Source organism: Bubalus bubalis, chromosome 20 (assembly GCF_019923935.1).
Source record: "Bubalus bubalis isolate 160015118507 breed Murrah chromosome 20, NDDB_SH_1, whole genome shotgun sequence".
In the NCBI taxonomy this organism is placed as follows: domain Eukaryota; kingdom Metazoa; phylum Chordata; class Mammalia; order Artiodactyla; family Bovidae; genus Bubalus; species Bubalus bubalis.
In genome coordinates, this window is record NC_059176.1 from 11,372 (window position 1) to 18,434 (window position 7,063).

A 7,063-nucleotide genomic window follows, 5' to 3' on the forward strand; every position below is an offset into this window, starting at 1 on the left:
TTGTCTTCTCCAAAGACACTTACGACTTGGAAAGAAAGTGATGACCAAACTAGACAGCATGCTAAAAAGCAGAGACGTTACTTTGCCAACAAAGATCTGTCTAGCAAGGCTATGGTTTATCCATGTGTCATGTATGGATGAGAAAGTTGGACTATAAAGAAAGTTGACCACCAAAGATTTGATGCTTTTGAACTGTGGAGACCCAACCACTCCATCCTAAAGGAAATCAGGCCTGAATATACATTGGAAGGACAAATATGAAGCTGAAACTCCAATACTTTGGCCACTTGATGCAAAGAGCTTACTCATTTGGAGGTCACTTTGATTTGCCTGTGAGTGTTGGGAGCCCAACCTAGGTGCAGGGCCTCAGGGGCAATTGCTACTGAATAATGACATTAAAGCAAGTGCATTCCAGCCCTGTGTGACTCTCAGCACACAAGAGACTGGGAAAGCTATCTATCTTGGAGGAAGGAAAGGCAGGCCAGAGAATGTGTTTTCAGGGCCCTCCTCGCAGCTGGGGTTTGGCTCCTCAGGTCAGCCCACCAAGCCTGCTCCCAGGGCCCCAGTTCCCAGGTCAGGGCCGTGTGCCGCCTACACCTTCCGAGCCTTGCAAACACATTTCCAGGTCAGCGCAGCACTGCCCGTGGGGAAGGAGGCTTCCGGAGTGTATCAGCACCACAGCAGGCTGCCATGCTGGGGTCACCCAGCCGAGGGCACCTGGCACCTCCCATGGACGTGCCATGCTGGGGTCACCCAGCCTAGGGCACCTGGCACCTCCCATGGGACCCTGGCAAAGAGTGGCAGGCAGAGCCCTGGCTTGCAAAAAACCGAAGCAGAGAGCACAGCTAGCTCTGGTAGAAGGAAGCAAACAGCCACGGGAGGCCTTTGCAGGCAGTTGCTGGGCCGCCCCGCATTAGGGCTCCCCAGGCTAAAAATGCCAGTTGGGGCCCCTAGGCCCCAGCTCTAGGTGGGCGCCCAGGTTGTTCTGCCCACAGAAGACGAGCATGGTGCAGACAGGCCTAGGCTTGCAAGCTCACTCCTGCAGAGCAAATGTGATGGAACAGCCGTGTGGAGGTTGCCTGGACGTTCCCTGGGAGTGTGGGGGCCCTCCCTCTGCACGGGGCCCCAGGGACCATTCCCACTGCAAAATGACCTCCCAGCCAGCGCTTGGCAGCTGGGGGTGACTCTCAGCCCACAGGCAGCTGGGGATGCTAGCGTCCTTGGAGGCAGGAAAGTCAGCCCCAGAGAGTGGGTTTTCAGGCCTCTAGCGTGCAGCCAGTGTGGGGATCCTCAGACACCAGACCTCTGGGCCTGATCCCAGGGCCTCAATTCCCGAGTCAGGGCCAGGTGTCTGCCTGCACTCTGCAAGCCTTGCAAACACATTCCTAGGTAAGCGCAGTCCTGCTCCTAGGGAAGGAGGCTGCAGGAGTGCGTCTGAGGCGGCCAGGTGCCATGCTGGGGTCAGCTGGCTGAAGGTACCCAGCACCTCCCATGGCCCCCCGGCGAGGGGTGGCAGGCCAGCCCCTGGCGCACCCAATGCCGGGGCAGGGAGCAAAGCTAGCTCTGGCAGAAGGAAGCAAACAGCCATGGGAGGCCTTTGCAAGCAGTTGCTGGGCCGCCTGGCATTAGGGCTCCCCAGGCAAAAAAATCACTAAAAATTTGTAACACCAATTTAGAAAGTATTCCTGATTATGTGTTGAAAATAATTAATGTAAAACTATTTGTTGCTGTTCACTCACTCAGTTGGGTCTGGCTCTTTGTGACCCCATGTGCTGCAGCATGCTAGCCTTCCCTGTCCTTCACTGTCCCCCAGAGATTGCTTAAACTCATGTCCATTGAGTAAATGACTACAAAGAACTCTACTTTTTAACATATGTGTAGTCTAACTCTAACTACAAGTGTACTTTTTCACTTTTAGAAAGAAGTATTTGAAAATGAATAAATTACATAGGAATCCAAAATTTGCCTAATTCACAAATAGAAATATTTAATTTCCTCCACTTTTCTATCCATGGAATATCCTGTTTAGCTTTGTATTATATTTACCATAATGAACATTTGTTAAAATAAATGTCTATTAAAACAAATAAAATGTTACATATTAAAGTTTTACTCCACTGATAAGTAAATATGGGAGCAGGATATTTTAAAATGTCTTTATTCTATTATTTAATATAACTAAAAATAATCTAAACCTAAAATATTACATATATTTATAAACATTATTTTTATTAAACCTCAATTTTTGGCTTCAGAAATTTATAAATAGTCAGGAGAGTTTGAGATGGGGTATATTTATTTGTTCTGATATTCTGCTTCAGAACTTCTGCATAACTTCCCTGGTGGCTCAGACGGTAAAGCATCTGCCTGCAATGCGGGAGACCTGGGTTCAATCCCTGGGTCAGGAAGATCCCCTGGAGAAGGAAATGGCAACCCACTCCAGTACTCTTGCCTGGAAAATTCCATGGATGGAGGAGCCTGGTAGGCTATAGTCCATGGGGTCGCAAAGGGTCACACACAACTGAGCGACTTCACTTATTCTGCTTCAATGAGCAATACTTTCTCAAGTTAAAACACACACGTTTTGGCATCTGATGACAATTCCTTACTCCTGATAACTTATTTGTCTTTAACTTGTCTCTTTTCAGCAGTTCAGAGACTAGAACACATTACTGAAGAGAACATTACCAGGGTGATGGAACTCATTCTTTTGGGTTTTTCAGTCCACAGAGAGATTGAAATGCTTCTCTTTCTTCTCATTTTAGTGGTATATTCTCTAACTCTGGTGGGAAACATTGGCATCGTTTCCTTAATCCGGTTGGATCCTCACCTTCACACACCCATGTACTTTTCTTCTCAGTAATCTGGCCTTTGTAGACTTTTGTTACTCCTCATCATATTTGTTACTCCTCATATAGCCCCAAAGTTCCTGGAGACCCTCCTGACCAAGAATAGGTCCATATTTCTCTATGCATGTGCGCACAGCTGGGCTTTTTCCTGAACTTCTTGATTTTGGAGACGTTCCTTCTTGCAGTCATGGCTTATGACCGCTCTGTGGCCATCTGCGATCCTCTTCTCTACATGGTGATCATGTCCCAAAAAATGTGCATGCAACTGGTAGCAGGCCCTTACTGATACAGCTTTTCTGTTGCTTTCCTTCACACAGCTGTTACTTTTCAATTGATCTACTATGGCCCCAATGTTATTAATCACTTCTATTGTGATGATGTTCCTTTGACGGCCCTTGCCTGCTCAGACACCAGCCTCAAAGAGATCTTGATTTTTATCTTTGCTGGATTCAATATAACCAGCTCTTTGACCATGGTCCTTATTTCTTACCTATACATTGTGGCTGCCATCCTGAGAATCCAATCTGCAGAAGGGAGATGCAAAGCATTCTCATCCTGTGGTTCTCATCTGACTGCTGTCACTATATTCCAAGGGACTCTGAGCTTCATGTATCTTCAGCCCAAATCAAACCATTCCCTTGACACAGACAAAATGGCCCCTGTCTTCTACACAATAGTCATTCCTATGTTGAATCCCATGATCTACAGCCTGAGGAACCAAGAGGTAAAAAATGCCTTGAGGAAAGCCTTTGAAAAATGTTATTTCCTGTCTCTAATAAACATTAAAATGTATCTTGTAACACTGACTGTCTTGGAACTATGCCACACGCAGATGTGTTGTTTTTATTATCTTTGATAGGTTAATTTTATTTCTACCATTTTTATATGAGCAAAATGACTTTTCACATGTGTTCTATTTTTCATATAATTTATAAGTAAGATAAAAGGTTTAAAAGATTATAACGCACATTTTTAACAAATTGCTACTATTTGCATCTGTGACACTTGATAGTTTTGGCCTGGATAATTTCTATTTAACTGATAATAAGATTTAGCCGCTGCTTTCAAAAATGCTTCTATTTTATACATTGTGGAGACAGAAAAAGGGAGGTGGTAAAGTAAATTTCTTGTCCATCCCCATGTCATTCCATGCAGTAGCTGTTCCTCAACTGCACCCTGTCTGCTAAAAATCATTCCTCTCTGCTTCTGACTCCCACTAGATTCACTGTCGGTCACTCTCTGTAATTCCATGGTTCTCGTGTTGTTTGAAAAGATGTCATTTTTAGACATGCAGATCTGGAAATCAGGGTCAGCTTTTGGAAAGTCATACTCTCTTTTTCTGTATCAAAACAAAAATGCAGACATACCGCTATATTCCCTCAGCAAAGCTTAAGATCCTTTTATATTTTAGGGATTTGAAGAAATTACAATGGTTTGACAGGAAGCGGTAGTTTAAACCAAGTTATAAACATGATTGCTGTCAGATGTAAGGAATATTGTTCTATGTTGGGGTGGTTGTAAAGTGATGCAATCTAAGACCCACTTAAACCATCAACTGGAATTTATTTTTTAATTCAGATTCAAATGTTTGGTGTCTACCATGGGGGTGATATTGTGAGCTATTCTCATAGGGCAAAATCAAAAACATTCCTGAATATGCTGAATAGTCTGCTATTTTGGAAAATACTGGCAAAAAATTGATTGTATAAGTTATTTAGAAACAGTTTAGCTTATTTTATCCAAGTTATCTTAGTAAACATTTTATTGTTAAATTAGGTTTCACATTTATGTGAAGACATCTATATTGCCATGTTAAATTATTTATGTTAAACTTTATTTTAATATATGCATCACCTAACCTCAACACCATTATTGAAGCAGCAACAAAGGTGTTTTAAGTGGATGTAAACTGTACAAATTCTGAAGAGAAGCAATGAATTGCAATCCTGATTTTCAAGTTCTTAAATCAACTTATTTTGGGGTCAGGGAGTACAGTTGCAGAGAAATTAATCTTGGAAATCATGATTGTCAATTGCCAAAGATAAAACTCAAGAGAGGAGAACATCTTTGTTGTTGCTATTTTTAAAATAATTCCAAAAGTATAATTTAAATAGTTAAAAGCAAAGCAGCAAGCTTCTGTAGTAAACTACAGAGTAAGGGCTGAACCTGAGATTGGCAATGTGAGAAGGGTTTAAAGGTTAGTGAATCTTTCTAAAGAAATCTGGTGCCCCTTCTGGATAGCACACTGGATTCAGGGGAGGTTGCTGCAAAACCACATGTTTACCAAAGAAACTTCAGATACATTTGAAGAGCTCTTAGAGCAGAAAGGATGATAGCCTGGGAGACTAAGAAAAGCTAAAGTAAAACCAAAGTTCTAACATTTAAACGATACTGTAAAGAAATATATTAGTTTCATCAGTCTACATTAACAAAGTACCACACACTCATTGACTTAGAACAACAAAAATTTATTTTCTCGCAGTTCTGGAGCCTACAAGTCTGAAGTCAAGGTATTATTGGAACCAGGCTCTCTATGAAGCTCTAGGGGAGGTTCCTTCCTTGTTTTTTCCAGCTTCTCATGATCCCAGGCATTCCTTGTCTTGTAAGCATCTTTCCAGTCTCTGCTGTCTTCTCATGGTCATCTTCCCTCTACATCTGTGTCCAAATTTCTTCATTCTTGTAAGGACATCACTTACACTGGACTAACGGTCCACCTTACTTCAGTATGACTTCATATTAACAATTGCATCTTCAACAACCCTATATCCAAATAATAACCCTATAACCCAATGATTCTATAACCAAACTCTGAAGTTCTTCAGGTTAGGAACTTAACACATCTTTTGGGGGAACAATTTCACTCATAATAAGTGCATGTAAGTGTGTGCATGCTCAGTTGTGTTCAACTCTGTGTGACCCTATGGACTGTAACCCACCAGGCTCCTCTGTCCATGGGGTTTTCCAGGCAAGAATACTGGAGTAAGTTTTCTGCCATTTTCTTCTCCAGGGGATGTTCCCGCAGGGATTGAAATCATGTCTCTTGCCTTGCAGATGATTCTTTGCTGCTGAGCCCTTGGGGAAACCCCACTAATAAGTAAGGACAGTTAAAGATGTGCTGGCTCAAATGTGCAGACAAAAAACAGCTGAGATTTCCTAAGCTTAAGAGACTTGTAAGTACCTAAAAAGGCTAGCGAAATGGCCTAGATGACGGGTCAAAAGGGATCCAAAACCAGTTAATGTGACAACTGGAGTCTTAAAGGTCATAACAAGCCCAAGGATTCATCAAGTAGTTAGGACAAAGGGATATATAACCTAATATCTAATATAGATCGGAAGATTGAGTTTTTCTCCTTCTGGTTAAGACAGAAGACAAGATGCCCTTCTCTCAATACCAGAATAGTTTCTGAAGAGACTTGATCATTCTCAGATAAAAATTATCCTGGTGAGTGGTAAGATGCAGAGGTGAAGTGCCAAGGATATGTTTATGGAAAGTATTACAAGGGCAAATATAGCACTATGGCTAAGTGAACTCCCAAGATGCAGTAACTTAATAGAGTAATTTATTCCTTTCTCAGGCAGCAGTATGAGTTAAGGGGTTTGGGAAAGGCAATTAGACCCTCAATATGTGGTTTCCATCGTTGTCTAAAAAGTGGTCATTTCAGTGGCAACAGTTTTAAGTGGGAAGGAAGAGAAAAAAGTCCATATCTAATGGCTTTAACATAGAGAAGGTGGTCTCTAGGTTTCAGGCACTACTTTCTACTGACGGCTCATTGCCAGGACTTGACAGCATTCTGTCTCCCACTGACGGGGGCGATGGGGACCTGGTGAGCAGCTGGATGACAAAGGTTTTACTTATAAAATAAAACATAAAACAGTGGACACTGAGGTCTATGTCTGCCATAAGGATCACAGAAATTTGATCTTAAAGGGTCAAGTTATAATGATCTCTGTCCGTATGATTGTTTCTTGAGCAGCCTATCGTTTCATACTTGACACCAACTTGTTAGAAGCAAACTCGGGTGATTTGAAAACATTAAAAAAAATGTTAATGTAGTTTCCAATACTAATCAAATAGTACTTTTTCTTCCTGCTCAGAACCTTAAAGTTATGAAAAAGAACTCTCCTCCCACCATCTGCTTTTTTGGAGAACCAATCTGAGGGAATGTGGTTTGTGGGCAATTAGTAAATTAGCCTGAGTAACAATACTTGCTGTG